Consider the following 17,416-nt stretch of genomic DNA (forward strand, 5'->3'; position numbering starts at 1 on the left):
CGTTGGAGGGCGTGTCCGTGGCGGCCTGGCAAAGTGTGATGTTTTGCAATGAAACATGAAGTTGTTGTAATTCCAGCATACATTGTCCGATCTGCCCCCGACTTCACACATTTGATAAGGGTCCTGGCCTGAACACATCAACATGGCATAATTCAGTAACAGTCATAGCGCCACCTAAAGGCAGCTGGAAATACCATGTTTTACGCTGTGACTTACTGCTCTTAGATATTTAACCATATCAACATCATATTTCACCAGTGTAATCTCAAGACCTTGTGTGATGATAAAAAGCAACAACCTTGACTTTTCATTAAAGGGCGTGTCCGTGGTGGCCTCGCAAAGTATCGCTAAATGAATCGCATTTTGACAGGCTAAACAAGCTCAAAAAGGCATAAAACGTTGCACACACGTCAGGAGTGGCGAAAATTTACATGTGGCATAGGCGCCAGAAGTGGGCGTGTAGAAATGGCTCAATAGCGCCACATGCAAAATTTCAAGAAAACCGCCCCGCCGCTACGAAAAACCTACAGATACGATATTTGGTAGGGTCAGCTACCCCAAGACCTACAAAAAAGTCTCTTGGAGCGAAGCTTTAAACCCCACAGGAAATCGGCAATTTTTCATTTTTGCTGTGATTGACCCGAACAACTTTCGCCCTCTAACATTTAAGCTCCGCCCAACAGGAAGTCAGCTATTTTGGATTGTTATAAAAAATACATGTGTTGAACTTTTAAATACTCCTCCTAGAGCGATTGACACCAAAAGTGGTGAACATGATGTCGAGACATTGGACTTGCTAAATTGCGAAGGGATTTTTGATATCTCAAACGGTTCCGCCATGGCGAGGCGACGAATTCATGGCGAATTCAGAGAAACAGGAAGTGTCTAATATCTGAGGCAAAAAATATTTTATTGTGATGCCATGCGGGATGTTTGTTCGTCTAAAGATTCCGATCGCATCGATGTGCCTATTGTGACTCCCGGGTATAGCGCCACCACCAGGCGCCAGGAAGTGTGTCAGTCACAAAGGTGATTTTTTTTTCACAGTTCCATGCGATGTTCTTTTAAATACTCCTTCTAGGATTTTCATGCGATTGTTACCAAAAGTGGTCAACATGATGCCGAGACATTGTAGATGATAAATTGCGAAGGGATTTTTGATATCTCAAAAGCTGTTCCCATGGCAACATGTCGATCTTTACTTTCATTTTAAAGGCATATTTAAGCCTTTCAGTTGCATGCAGTTAACTTTTAAATACTCGTCCTAGGATTTTCATGCGTTTGACACGAGAAGTGGTCGACATGATGCCGAGACATTGTAGATGATAAATTGCGAAGGGATTTTTGATATCTCAAACGCTGTTCCCATGGCAACCTGTCAAACTTTACTTTCGTTTTTAAGGCATATTTAAACCTTACATCTGCATGCGGTAAACTTTTAAATACTCCTCCTGAGGAAATAATGTGATTGACTTCAGAAGTGGTCAACATAATGGGGAGATATTGTAGATGAGAAATTGCGAAGGGATTTTTGATATCTCAAACGCTGTTCCCATGGCAACACGTCAAACTTTGCTTTCACTTTCCAGCATATTTAAGGCTGACTGTTACATGCTGTGAACCTTTAAATACTCCTCGTATGGGATTCATGCGATTGACACGAGAAGTGGTCAACATGATGCTGAGACATTGTAGATGCTAAATTGCGAAGGGATTTTTGATATCTCGAATGCTGTTCCCATGGCAAACTTTACTTTCATTTTTACACACATTTAAGGCTGACAGTTACATGCGGTGAACCTTTAAATACTCCTCGTATGGGATTCATGCGATTGACACGAGAAGTGGTCAACATGATGCAGAGACATTGTAGATGATAAATTGCGAAGGAATTTTTGACATCTCGAACGCTGTTCCCATGGCAACGCGTCAAAGTTACTTTAATTTCAGGCATGTTTAAGGCTCTTGGCGTGCTTAGTTGAACTTTAAATTTGGCACACACATCAGAGTTTTCGGCTGTTAAGTGTTGACAAAAACGTCAGATGTGTCTATTTAGTGGCTGACTAGCACCCCCGTTTGTCTAAAATATGGGGTTTATTTTACATACAGTCCCCAAATGGCTCAGAAACAACATTAAATAGCCCACTGATATTTTACCCACTTGATGCCCTTGCCCACCATGCATCGTTTTGTCGGAGGCACCGTGTAGCGGTAAAAAAACGTGCCAGGGCCCGCCATCGCTGCTTGCAGCTATATTTAGGGCCCGAGCACCGAGGAGCAGGCCAGAATGGCCTGCACCGTGGGTGCAAGCCCTATTGTTTTTGCTCCGTTTATTATTAGGGCCCGAGCACACCGGGGTGTGAGGACCCTATTGTTTTTGCACCGTTTATTATTATTTTTCTTCTACTTATTTTTCTTCTTCTTCTTCTTCTTCTGATCTGCCTGAACACGTCAATATAACAATAATCAGGTACCGTCATAGCGCCACCTGCTGCACACAGGCGGTGTGGCACATCAACTTTTCCTTGAATGTCCACCTATATTTACCCACTTTAATTCATATCCCCCTGGTTGCTTTACTAATGCCATAGGAAGGCGGTGCACATACGTGCGAGGGCCCTTCCATCGCTGCTTGCAGCTTTAATTATTATTAGGGCCCGAGCACACCAGGGTGTGAGGACCCTATTGTTTTTGCTCCGTTTATTAGGGCCCGAGCACACCAGGGTGTGAGGACCCTATTGTTTTTGCTCCGTTTATTATTATTATTATTATTTTTCTTCTTCTTCTTCTTCTTCTTCTTCTCCGAAATGGATCGCATTTTTGAGGGCCTAAACATACCCGAAAACTCATGAAAATTTGCACACGCGTCAGAAGTGGCGAAAATTTACATGTGGCATAGGCGCCAGAAGTGGGCGTGTAGAAATGGCTCGATAGCGCCACCTGCAAAATTTCAAGAGAACAGCCCCCCCACTACGAAAAACGTACAGATACGAAATTTGGTAGGATCATCTATCACTCCAAGACCTACAAAAAAGTATCTTGGAGCGAACCTCTAAACCCCACAGGAAATCGGCCATTTTGAATTTTCTCTGTCATTTTTGGACATTTCCAAGCGTCGTACTTTAACGAACTCCTCCTAGAGATTTACTCTGATCATCATCATATTTGGTCAGTATCATCTAAAGGCCTTTGCGATGCTAAATTGCGGAGCTTTTGACTTTTCGTTGGAGGGCGTGTCCTTGGCGGCCTGGGAAAGTTTGATGTTTCGCCATGAAACAGGAAGCTGATGTAATTCAGGCATACGTTGTCCAATCTGCCCCTGACTTCACACGTTTGATAAGGGTCCAGGCCTAAACACATCAACATGGCATAATTCAGTAACACTCATAGCGCCACCTAGAGGCAGCAGGAAATACCATGTTTTACGCTGTGTCTTACTGCTCTTAGAGATTTAAACATATCAACATCATATTTCACCAGTGTAATCTCAAGACCTTGTGTGATGATAAAGAGCAACGGCCTTGACTTTTCATTAAAGGGCGTGTCCGTGGCAGCCTCGCAAAGTATCGCTAAATGAATTGCATTTTTGACAGGCTAAACAAGCTCAAAAAGTCATAAAACGTTGCACACACGTCAGAAGTGTCAAAAATTTACACGTGGCATAGGCACCAGATGTGGGCGTGTAGAAATGGCTCAATAGCGCCACCTGCAAAATTTCAAGAGAACAGCCCCCCCACTACGAAAAACCTACAGATACGAAATTTGGTAGGGTCATCTATCACCCCAAGACCTACCAAAAAGTCTCTTGGAGCGAAGCTCTAAACCCCACAGGAAGTCGTCCATTTTGAATTTTTGCTGTAATTTATGTGCAAATTTTGTCATTTCCAGGCTTCGTACTTTAACGAACTCCTCCTAGAGATTTTAATAGATCGTCATCACATTTGGTCAATCTTATCTAAAGGCCTTTGCGATGTTAAATTGCGGAGCTTTTGACTTTTCGTTGGAGGGTGTGTCCGTGGCGACCTGCCAAATATCAGCGTTTTCGCCATGAAACAGAACGTTTTTATAACTAAGGCATACAATGTCCAATCTGCCCCACACTTCACATGTTTGATAAGGGTCTTGGCCTGAACACATTTCATTGCCAATATTCAGCTTCAGTCCTAGCGCCACCTAAAGGTAGCAGGAAATGCCTTGTTTTACACTGTGATTTACTGTTCTCAGAGATTTAATCAAATCATTATCATATCAGGTGAGACTGATCTTAAGCCCTTTGCGATGAAAAATTACGAAGATCTTGACTTTTCGTTGAAGGGCGTGTCCGTGGCGGCCTGGCAAAGAGTGATGTTTCGCCATGAAACAGGAATCTGTTGCAATTCAGGCATACATTATCCGATCTGCCCTATACTTCACACTTTTGATAAGGGTCCCGGCCTGAACACATTAATATAACAACAATCAGTTACAGTCACAGCGCCACCTGCTGCACACAGGCGGTGTGGCACATCAGTTTCCCTTTGAATATCCACCTATATTTGCCCACTATAATTAAGATCCCCCTGGTTAACTGCTTTACTAATAGCATAGGGTAGCGGTGCACATGCGTGCGAGGGCCCTTCCATCGCTGCTTGCAGCTTTAATTGTTATTTTTCTTCTTCTTCTTCTTCTTCTTCTTCTTCTTCTCCGAAATGGATCGCATTTTTGAGGGCCTAAACATACCCGAAAACTCATGAAAATTTGCACACGCGTCAGAAGTGGCGAAAATTTATATGTAGTCTAGGTGTCAGAAGTGGGCGTGTAAAAATGGCTCGATAGCGCCACCTGCAAAATTTCAAGAGAACAGCCCCCCCACTACGAAAAACGTACAGATACGAAATTTGGTAGGGTCATCTTTGACCCAAAGACCTTCAAAAAAGTCTCTTGGAGCTAAGTTCTAAACCCCACAGGAAGTCGGCCATTTTGAATTTTCTCTGTCATTTTTTGACATTTCCAAGCGTCGTACTTTAACGAACTCCTCCTACAGATTTTATCAGATCGTCATCATATTTGGTCAATCTCATCTAAAGGCCTTTGCGATGTTAAATTGCGGAGCTTTTGACTTTTCGTTGGAGGGTGTGTCCGTGGCGGCCTGACAAATTCAGCGTTTTCGCCATGAAAGAGGAAGTTGTTATAACTAAGGCATACAATGTCCAATCTGCCACACAGTTCACACGTTTGATAAGAGTCTTGGCCTGAACACATTTCAATGCCAATATTCAGCTTCAGTCATAGCGCCACCTAGAGGTAGCAGGAAATGCCATGTTCTACGCAGTGATTTACTGCTCTTAGAGATTTAATCAAATCATCATCATATTTGGTCAGACAGATTTTAAGCCCTTTGCGATGATAAATTGTGAAGATCTTGACTTTTCGTTGGAGGGCGTGTCCGTGGCGGCCTGGCAAAGTGTGATGTTTTGCAATGAAACATGAAGTTGTTGTAATTCCAGCATACATTGTCCGATCTGCCCCCGACTTCACACATTTGATAAGGGTCCTGGCCTGAACACATCAACATGGCATAATTCAGTAACAGTCATAGCGCCACCTAGAGGCAGCTGGAAATACCATGTTTTACGCTGTGACTTACTGCTCTTAGATATTTAACCATATCAACATCATATTTCACCAGTGTAATCTCAAGACCTTGTGTGATGATAAAAAGCAACAACCTTGACTTTTCATTAAAGGGCGTGTCCGTGGTGGCCTCGCAAAGTATCGCTAAATGAATCGCATTTTGACAGGCTAAACAAGCTCAAAAAGGCATAAAACGTTGCACACACGTCAGGAGTGGCGAAAATTTACATGTGGCATAGGCGCCAGAAGTGGGCGTGTAGAAATGGCTCAATAGCGCCACATGCAAAATTTCAAGAAAACCGCCCCGCCGCTACGAAAAACCTACAGATACGATATTTGGTAGGGTCAGCTACCCCAAGACCTACAAAAAAGTCTCTTGGAGCGAAGCTTTAAACCCCACAGGAAATCGGCCATTTTTCATTTTTGCTGTGATTTCTGTGCAAATTTTGTCATTTCCAGGCTTCATACTTTAACGAACTCCTCATAGAGATTTAATCCGATCATCATCATATTTGGTCAGTATCATCTAAAGGCCTTTGCAATGCTAAATTGCGGAGCTTTTGACTTTTCGTTGGAGGGTGTGTCCGTGGTGGCCTGACAAATTTAGCGTTTTCGCCATGAAACAGGATGTTGTTCTAACTCCGGCATACAATGTTCAATCTGACCCACGCTTCACATGTTTGATAAGAGTCTTGGCCTGAACACATTTCAATGCCAAAATTCAGCTTCAGTCATAGCGCCACCTAGAGGTAGCAGGAAATGCCATGTTTTACACCATGATTTACTGCTCTTAGAGATTTAATCAAATCATCATCATATCTGGTCAGACTGATCTTAAGCCCTTTGCGATGATAAATTGCGAAGATCTTGACTTTTCGTTGGAGGGCGTGTCCGTGGTGGCCTGGCAAAGTGTGATGTTTCGCAATGAAACATGAAGTTGTTGTAATTTCAGCATACATTGTCCGATCTGCCTCCAACTTCACACATTTGATAAGGGTCCTGGCCTGAACACATCAACATGGCATAATTCAGTAACAGTCATAGCGCCACCTAGAGGCAGCTGGAAATACCATGTTTTACGCTGTGACTTACTGCTCTTAGATATTTAACCATATCAACATCATATTTCACCAGTGTAATCTCAAGACCTTGTGTGATGATAAAAAGCAACAACCTTGACTTTTCATTAAAGGGCGTGTCCGTGGTGGCCTCGCAAAGTATCGCTAAATGAATCGCATTTTGACAGGCTAAACAAGCTCAAAAAGGCATAAAACATTGCACACACGTCAGAAGTGGCGAAAATTTACATGTGGCATAGGCGCCAGAAGTGGGCGTGTAGAAATGGCTCAATAGCGCCACCTGCAAAATTTCAAGAAAACCGCCCGCCGCTACGAAAAACCTACAGATACGAAATTTGGTAGGATCATCTATCACCCCAAAACGTACAAAAAAGTCTCTTGAAGCTAAACTCTAAACCCCACAGGAAGTCGGCCATTTTGAATTTTTGCTGTGATTTCTGTGCAAATTTTGTCATTTTCAGGCTTCGTACTTTAACGAACTCCTCCTACAGATTTTATCAGATCGTCATCATATTTGGTCAATCTCATCTAAAGGCCTTTGTGATGTTAAATTGCAGAGCTTTTGACTTTTCGTTGGAGGGTGTGTCCGTGGTGGCCTGACAAAGTTCAGCATTTTCGCCATGAAACAGGAAGTTGTTATAACTAAGGCATACAATGTCCAATCTGCCCCACACTTCACATGTTTTATAAGAGTCTTGGCCTGAACACATTTCAATGCCAATATTCAGCTTCAGTCCTAGCGCCACCTAGAGGTAGCAGGAAATGCCTTGTTTTACGCTGTGATTTACTGCTCTTAGAGATTTAATAAAATCATCATCACATCTGGTCAGACTGATCTAAGCCCTTTGCGATGATAATTAGCGAAGATCTTGACTTTTCGTTGAAGGGCGTGACCGTGGCAGCCTGGCAAAGTGTGATGTTTCGCCATGAAACAGGAAGCTGTTGTAATTCATACATACATGGTCCGATCTGCCCCTGACTTCACACGTTTCATAAGGGTCCCGGCCTGAACATGTCAATATAACAATAATCAGGTACAGTCACAGCGCCACCTACTGCACACAGGCGTTGTGGCACATCAAATTTCCTTTGAATATCCAACTATATTTACCCACTTTAATTCTTATCCCCCTGGTTCACTGCTTTACTAATGCCATAGGGTAGCGGTGCACATGCGTGCGAGGGCCCTTCCATCGCTGCTTGCAGCTATAATTAAAATTGCGTTCACTTGTAGTTTAGCAATTAAACTAAATGTCTTTACAATTTCAAGGTTGTCTTTGCTCAACTTCAGCAAAAACAAAGACGATTTTACAAACAACAGACTTTAGCGAGCTCGCACGGCCAGTAGTTAAACATGAAAGGTGGTGACTGAAAACGAAAAGATACCTATGCTTCTTCCGGTGATGTTACCATATAAAAACTCAGAAATTTCGCCATCAACAAACCAACAGAAGCATTATTTTCCACAACACCGCGCGCCGCCTGAGGAAATCTTGAGTTTCGTTGAGCGGAACCAAAAAGTCAGCCGCGACAGCGGAGTTAGCAACATACCTATATACAGTCACGCCTGCGTGAAGATGCTTAAAACAATAAAAAACATGTCGTTAGCAAATGTTCAGCAACAATCACAGACATTCGGTAGGTTTATTCATATTGGCACGTGTAATGTAATAAAACCACCGTGGATATGGTACAGGGATGCAAACAACGCGCTTTTCGTCGCCTCACGCTTTTTTCACGTCAGTTTGGGTGACTTGGGTCTGAGACTGTTGGATTATAATTTCACAAAGTCACCTGAAGCCATTCCATAGCTTAATGTGAGGGACAGAAGTCTATTTAAATTATTACATTAAAGTTTACGGAAACTCATTCCCTACTCCCTAAACATACATGTCTAGACGTCTTTAAGCAATTTTCCTTGTGATGTCAAAATAGCCTAGGCCTCAATATACTCAGATTTTGTTGTGATGTACAAAATGAATTTAACGATTATTTTGTTAATGTTGGTTTCAATCTGGCAAAAGGAATTACTGATACAAAAAGTAAAAACATAAAGAGTTTTGAATATAATATCAGGAAGGTTTTGTAAATAGGGTAGGCTCAATAAGCCGCGGCTTCAGCCTACACCTGTTCGGTTACCATTTTTGTCTGTCTGTAATGAATTTTCTGTACATATATTTTGTTTAGTAACCGAATAAACAAACATTCATTCATTCATGTATTACTTTAGTATTTGTATTATTAGTAACGGTGTACTTATGGTAAATAATAACAAGCAAATTGTTCCAAATTTTGTTTTTTTCATGAGTTGTGTAACCAAGTTTTCCTTTGTATAGTATGGGGACAGCAGAATGAAAAGAAAAAGCGATATTACTTACTTCTTTCTAAAGAAGCAAAAGTCAGGTGCAGATCAGGGCCAAACAGATCCCAGTCCCAGTTGTTAAATTTTTGCTGTATACTTAATACATATATAATTGTGTTCATTTTGGAAAATAAACAACTGTAATTCAATCTATATACATTTTGTGGAAAATAATTTATTTTTAGTGTAATTGAACACTTTGTATATTGACCCCACCAAATAATACATTGCCACCCCTTTGCCGCCCCTGTTTTAAAAGTCTAGCTCCGCCACTGTCTGGGACCTCCCACCCCAAGACCACTCTCATATGCACGGTTGTTCTATCTATGTTTCGTGCTCCCCCTGATGTTCTTCTCTCGCTGAGACGAGCAAGCGGTGAGCCGTGAGACTAAGATGAATGCACAGACAAGCACACACGGGCTATCCCCCCCTGTGTTCTGCCGCAACGCAACCGTTCATGCTTTACACTCACAGAGTCCCTCGCTCCTCACACAGTCAGCGACGAGATCTCTTTCATTGGCTCAGTGAGCTGGCACGCTCCTATGAATTCCCTCCGAGTGCATCGCCGGGTCTTACGGCTCTTTGCCTCTAGTGCAGCTGTCTAGTGTTCAGCGATTACAGAGCTTCACGCCCCTCCCCTCCTGGAGCGTCACAACCTCATTCATCTGCCCGATAGGACGAACACGCCGCTATTGGAGCACTAAGAACACTTATTATAAGAGCCTAACTGGCCTGGGTCTGTCTCACTTTGGTAGAGCTCACTATGTTTGTCTGCCCAATCATTTTGCTCTGGCTTAGACGGAATCAGAGAGTTTTTGACGGAATTTGTTTGATAATATGCTGAGGCCCGAACACCTCCCTTTATTCAGTCCCGTCCCATATCAGTGCGCTGAATATTGGGACATTTCTTATATACCCCGGTTTTTCTGCCCTTTTAATAAACGGCAATACCGCGGGCCTCACGGCAGACTTCCTCTCTGCATGATGGGTTAAGCCTGACATCAAACCACCTAGACATACTGCTCTGCTCTGCTCTGTGAGCCGCTCTGGTCACCGTCACTACAGAGGCTTATGCACTTGAACGGCCAAGCTCTGGTCTTACGCAGCATAGCTGCGTCAACAGAGAACAGACTGTCTGGGAGAGGAAGGGTTAAGTCGCGCCTCGGCTGGACTGCCCTGAAATGTTTTTTGTGTGCTCTGTTTATCCAGAAATACACATGTAATAATGTCGGTTATGCGACCTCACTGTAGTGGCGAACGGTATTGAATTCCTCTCTAAGAGCAATTCCTGTGCTTACTATACTGTGTATTGACACCCCACGGCTGTACGGTGTCTCTAAACACACACGGCCCGCCGTCCATAATTGTATCGACGCTCGCGGTCAAACCCCGGTTTGGCGATCCATTCCCGGGACACCGGGCTGGATTCTAAACAATAATTCAGACGCTTTCTCGCTGAAATTCGCTCGTACAAGGTCAAGGTGGAACTGTACAAGGTCCTGAATGACAGATACGTCTAACATATATCAGACGATCAGCTGTTTGTCTGCTTCACAGATCACTCTCTAGCGCACCTGTCAACACAGGTTATTTATGGAACGTTAAAGTTATCACCTCCCTTAACAAATGATGCTCACTCGTGGTTAAACCTACTCCATGTGTGGATTAGCTTTACCTCGGGCATAGTCTTAGGGGTTTTCATTTTGACATTTGTGACATGTCAAATTCGCCTGGATACTGGATACCATTCGCCGTCCACGTTGTCAATTTTACAGCTTTGACATCCCTGCCTTGCACGCTACTGGGGTTTGTTGCATTAAAAGGTGCGCCCGTAAGCTCAACTGTATGCACAATATGTTTTTTAATTATATGCGTCCACTGTGCGCTTAGAGAAGCTCACCTATGCACGCTATAAGATTTTGGTATACACTAAAGATACGCTTGGAGAAGCTCACCTGTATACACGGTAGGGCTGTGTATCGCCAAGAATTTCCCGATCCGATACAATGATCCCGATACGATGCGCATCACGATACAAGACTATTTTGAATTACATTTTTTGTTCAGAATTTAGTAACATTATTATTATTATTATTATTATTATTATCCGTTTATTGTACATTTAATAAGCAGTGTTGTAACAGTTGTGTTTTTGCCATTCATTTATTAGCTTTTGGGGTAACATAGAAATGCTTAAAATCCCAGAGTTAGTACTTAACTTATGTTTTTTTAAAGCACTTCTACAAAGATGGTGCTCTACTCTAGTCATTATATTTGTCTCTCATTATTCTATATCTATAAATATCTATAAACATTAGGGGTGTAACGGTAGGTGTATTCGAACCGGACCGTTTCGGTTCAGGGCTTTCGGCACGGTGCACACGTGCACCGAAAGGCCGAATGCATTTTGTGTGCGCCTGTGCGGAACATAATACGTGCGTTTCCGCACGAACATATTAAGTGGTGGAAGTCTCCTCGTTCAGCGCAAATCTTCTGTTAAACATATAACATAATTCGGCCCGCAGAAAGATTTTTATTTACTTAGTTGTTTATCCGTTTGATTATTGATGTAAACGTTTACGTGTCGTATCTAAAAGCGCATGTTAAACGCGTGTCAACGCGCTGCTTTGTTCTTTCAAAAGTGAGTGAGAGGTTGCGCGTCTTTCGTTGCTACGCATTCATGAGACGCGCTTTCTGTGACAGCGAGAATAAGGAATGCGTGATCAGATTGTTCATCTGCACCTCACGTCAATCATATCATTGTCACAATGCGATCAGCTGGTCGGGACACGGAAGAGCTGTAACCCGGGCTTACTCAGCTGTTACTCAGCTGCGGAGGGGTTCGTTAGTAAAGTCACAGGCAGCTTACATTGACAACACAAGCAAAGAATAGGAGAAACGTGCAAAAGATCAAAGATGGCTATGCATGCAACTCACTAATCTCAAAATGAGTGTATAATAAGTATATCATCATGTTGCTTGCTATGCAGTTACACATAGAGCAGTAATATTATTTTTATACAGAGATGGTACATAGCCAATTCAATACTGTGGGGTAAACAATCCAAAATAAATCAAAACAGAACATTTTTGGTGGCAAAAATGTAGGCTAATTGTTCATAAATGTATTTAGGAATTTAATTTGTTAGTTCAAGGTTTTAGTAGAAAAAGGTTAAGAAAAGAGTTACCTTCTGTTATAAAATAATGTAAAAAAGAACTTTGCAGTAGTATTTTATTTATTATTTTTTCATTTTATATATATTTTATATGTTATATTTAATAAAAAGTGTTTAAAAAAAGTGTAAACAAATTGTAAAAAAAAAAAGTTTATAGTAATAAACAACCTGCAGTTTAATGTTTGCATTTTCCCTTACTGTACCGAAAATGAACCGAACCGTGGCTTCAAAACCGGGGTTCGCACCGAACCGTGATTTTTGCGTACCGTTACACCCCTAATAAACATGCAGTCAGAGTTGATACTATTTAGTAGAAATCAGATTATTAATGTGAATGCTATAGTTTGAAGTAGCTCTGTATCTCTTCTCTAGATGTACACTTTTCACACGCAAATCTTTGTCGTGTTTCTTCTCAAATGCTTTAGTATGGCTTTATAAGAGAGTGGCTAATAAAGCCCTTTGCAGTATAAGTTAAGATATCTGTGCTTTCATACTGAGCTCATTGATTTTAAATACGAGAGAGAGAGAGCGAGAGAGAGAGACGCGTGCCCAGGCAGACAGACACGCAAAGTGAAAGTATACTCCGCTACCTTTAACTCTACGTACTCCATATGGATCACGAATCAACAGCGATTTGTCACGTTACTTTCAAAAGTGTATCCGAATCGATATGGAAGGTGCTGTATCGATCTGCGAAGTGAACCGTATTGAAAGGGAACGCTTAGGTTACTCACATAACTCCGGTTCCCTGAAATAACGGGAACGAGCATTGCGTGGTTGGCCTACGCAGCAAGCTTCATTCGGCTACGCGCTTCAGTCGAATGCAAGTGAGTAATGGCGCTCTTTTTCTATTATAGGGCATAGTCCCGCCCCTTTTGCAGGCTCAAACGCCATTGGTCTGTAATTTTTACCGACGTTAACCAAAAGGCTTCAATCGCGGAGTAACCAGGAGTTTCCCCCCATAGCATCAGCAACTGACGCAATGCTCGTTCCTGTTATTTCAGGGAACCGGGGTTACGTGAATAACCTAAGCGTTTTCACAGATTGAGTTTGGATTGAATTCTACTGCTGTTTTTACACTGTTGTTTTGCACAGCAATTTAAAATTAAGAATTTTTTTTACATGCAACTGCAAAATATGCCCATGCACTGCCATTCTGTGTTTCAGAATTCAGATTCATGATTAAATTCAAGCAGATATTATAGTGTTTTTTGTTGGGTATATTACTGATCATATACTATATTAATATTATATTAGGCCTAAGGCCTGTTGTTTCTACACTATACCATGAGAAAAGGTCAACATAACCGATAAACAAGAGGACGTCATTCTAGATTAGTTAACTTTCGCTTTCTCAGTTTCCTAATTAAAAGAGACCAGGTGCAATCCTGCGACTATTCACCTTATTCCGCCACGCCCCTTTTTAATTCTTCGCTCTTCCGCATTTTGTCAACCGACTTCCGCTGCTAATATGGCACAGTGCATTCGGTGGTTAGTTTGGTGGTTAGAAGATTGTTTGTAGTTCACTATAACTTTAGCGAAATGACAAATATCGCTACTGCTGTAAATGTTTTAAATTAGGAGCACGGTTAAAACTTCATACGACGCTCGGATAGTCTTATATTGTCCCATCAATCGTCTCGTGGTTAGACGATATGAAGCGGCCGCGGCAAGTAACCTGGCATATTTAATTACCTCGTCCTGTCAGGAGTTGATGGAGCAGCATTGAAAATTATTAGAAGTATGTCTACCAATATTTACACAGTGATTTCGCCTTTTTTAAAGCAAATGTGCACCCCAGACAGTCCAATAACTATTTCGTTTTTATGTGGTGCCATGATAGAATTCATGTGCAAACTTGCCAACACTTATTCCTTCAAATCAGGAGACTTAAATCCTTTTAAGTGGAATCTACAAAGCTTACATATGGTTTAAGAAATTCCTTATAGATAATATCTGATCACACTGTAAAGGTTTATATAACTGCATGGCAGGTTACATCTGATCACACAGTAAAGGTTTAATATAACTGCACAACATCTGATCACATTGGAAAGGTTTAATATAAATGCACAACATCTGATCACATTGTAAAGGTTTAATATAATTGCACAACATCTGATCACACTGTAAATGTTTAATATCACTGCATGACATCTGATCACATATGAAGGTTTAATGTAACTTTACAACAGGTAAAGCAAGACCACCCTGCAATAAATTAAGACACAGCTTTATCGGAGTCATCAGGAGCTGATCCCAAGTGTTTATCTGGAAGCTGTTGGTGTATGTACTGGTAAAGTGCTTGGCGACTGTGTAATGGATGCAATATCAACCCTCTGTAAAGCTGAACCAAAGATGGTTGTTTCTCAGCAGAGATATGTACATTTGTGCCAGCTCAACACATTGAAGCAGTTTCTCGGACAGGGTTTACAGGACTAGGATTTAATTATATTAGGACATTTTAGTTTTTACAAACAAACCCTACAAAAAAACAAGACTGGTGCGCATCTTGTGACAAAACAATGGCACTCATATATGTTGAGGTATGTCAGTAAAAGGTGTTTTTAAATTATTGTAGCTCAAATATGCATTTTAGCCTGGGACCAGGATAAGCCCTGTCAGGGAAACTGCACCATTGTTTTCCCATATCAGATGTAGGTTGCTTCAGGTTGAGTTTTTAAAGTGTAGTTGTGGTCAGAGACGGATGGATCCTCCCATTGTGTTTCTGCATCACAGTTTAGGAACATGTTGATTGTATCATCCTCACAGTTGTCCACTGCATCACTACACATCAATGCATCTGTGAAAACAATATAACCATAAACATTTTTATGTTAGTATTTAAAATAAACTTGCATCATGAGAATTAATATATAAATGGCACCCATACTTAAACAGAACCGTGTGTAAGAGAGAGATGCATTAAAAAGAGACAGTAACATTATACACACAACCTTTAACTTCAGTGTTAAATAATACGTTGTTTAATAGGTCATTATCAATATCTGAATGAGAAATGAACTGACATTCTAGCATCTGAAATCTCAGTAACTTGTAGGAATCACGTGGGCTACTGTAAGAATGCAATGTACTATAATATCTCGTTGTACTATCGTAAATATAAAAATATAGGTGGACAATTAAAACCATTCAAATAGTTGCATTTTATAAACTAACGTTACTGACCTTAAGTGTATTTGTAGAACGGACTTTAGGCGAACGAGCACAAAGTTAGCTAAGATAGCTTACCTGAAACTGGCCACCTTTTCAACACCCGGCATGGTTTAAAGTTACCGGAACATCGTAGTCGAACCATTACTTGGGATAAGGGTGTTCCTCAGTTGGCTTAAAATTGGTAAGAAAGAAACATAAAGGCGCTCGAGTGAGCTTTTTAAGCTTAACGCGTCGCCTTCAGTCACTGCCTCAGCTGCTCATCGTCTATGCGGCCGGAAGAACGTTGACAAAATGAGCGAAATGGCGCCGCCCTTGTTGTTGTGAAAAATAAGGTGAATACCCCGATTGTTCTCGCCAAGATTATTATGAGAAAAGGTCAACATAACCGATAAACAAGAGGACGTCATTACCCAGCCAACATGTATATGTGGGCCCCACATAGGTTTTACTTGGGCTACATGGGTACCAAGTGGGCATGGTCCTATTATGGGCATCTTATATGGGACTCACTTGGGTGAGTGTAGTAGGCCCCACATGGGTTAAAAAACATAGGCTCCCTATATGGGTCCTAGTTGGGATGTTAATGGGAAATGAGGGCATAGGCTCATAATAGGAAACACATATGGGGCCCTCTTGGGCAACCAATATGGGTCTTAAATGGGCTAACACAATAATTCCCATATAGGCTCCTTATATGGGTCCAAAGTGGGACCCACATAGGTTATGAGTATATGTGATTTAAATAAGGAAACACATATGTTGCCCTTTGCCAAACCATATGGGTACAACATGGGCAAACACAATTATTCCCATATAGGCTCCTTATATGGGCTGAAACCGGGACCCACATAGGTCACCTGCAAATGTGTTTTGACTAAGGAAACACATATGTGACCCTTTTGGCCAAACCATATGGGTACAACATGGGCAAACACAATTATTCCCATATAGGCTCCTTATATGGGCCCAAAGTGGGACCCACATAGATTATGAGTATATGTGATTTAAATAAGGAAACACATATGTTGCCCTTTTGGCCAAACCATATGGGTACAACATGGGCAAACACAATTATTTCCATATAGGTTATATAAGGATATGGGCCCAAAGTGGGACCCACATAGGTCACCTGCATATGTGTTTTGAATAAGGAAACACATATGGGGCCCTTTTGGCCAAACCATATGGGTACAACATGGGCAAACACAATTATTCCCATATAGGCTCCTTGGGACCCACATAGGTCACCTGTATATGTGTTTTGAATAAGGAAACACATATGGGACCCTTTGGGCCAAATACGTGAGAAAAAGTGGCGTCTGCGCCTAATGGCGTCTGCGTGGCGTCTGCAGTGGCGTCTGCGTCTGTATTGTATGCCCGGTGCGTAACTCCAAGGTAAATGAGTATAGTGGTAGAAAAGAGACCGCACTCAGAGACTGAATCAAATACAAAAACTGTATTAAAATACCGAATAGTGTTCACAGGCCATAACAAACACAAGGACAAACGTTTCGGGCTTAGCCCATCATCAGTGTCACAACTTTGAAACACGTCATTGTTGGGATTCGGTTTGTGTTTTTGAGATTTATTATTTCCTTGTCATGTTTTGGTTTATTAATTCCTGTGTTTCTTGTTTACTGTATTATGTACTGTTTTTGATTGGGGTCTTTGATTATGGTTTTTGATTTGCATTATATCTTGTTTTGTTTCTTACCCTGTCTTTGTATTTGAGTAGTTTTGTCCCTGTGGTTAAAGTATTATTTCTAGTGATTATGTTTGTATTTGAGTCTTGCCTGTTTCTCCTCGTGTTGATTTATTGTCTCCGCCTAGTCCTTTGTTACCCTGGTTACTCATTGTCTTCATGCTCCTCCCCTTGTTTGTTGTCATAGTGTTTCATTGTTCTGGTTTATTCATTGGTCAGTGTTGTGTATATATCCACTTCCTGTTCACCCCTTTGTCACGGTCCATTGTGTTAATGTTACGGTGTTTTTGCCCAGTGTTCTCGTGTT

General features: G+C 41.5%; 1 long non-coding RNA gene across 1 annotated transcript; it reads right to left on the minus strand.

The window, feature by feature from the left end:
- Window positions 1-14,313: 14,313 nt before the first annotated feature.
- On the minus strand, window positions 14,314-15,832 carry LOC141361774 (uncharacterized). The gene is made up of 2 exons (XR_012367956.1): window positions 15,483-15,832; window positions 14,314-15,033 (listed from the first exon to the last, which is right to left on the minus strand). It is a non-coding gene; the product is annotated as an uncharacterized lncRNA (long non-coding RNA).
- Window positions 15,833-17,416: the final 1,584 nt, after the last annotated feature.

This window comes from Misgurnus anguillicaudatus, chromosome 3 (assembly GCF_027580225.2).
Source record: "Misgurnus anguillicaudatus chromosome 3, ASM2758022v2, whole genome shotgun sequence".
NCBI lineage: Eukaryota > Metazoa > Chordata > Actinopteri > Cypriniformes > Cobitidae > Misgurnus > Misgurnus anguillicaudatus.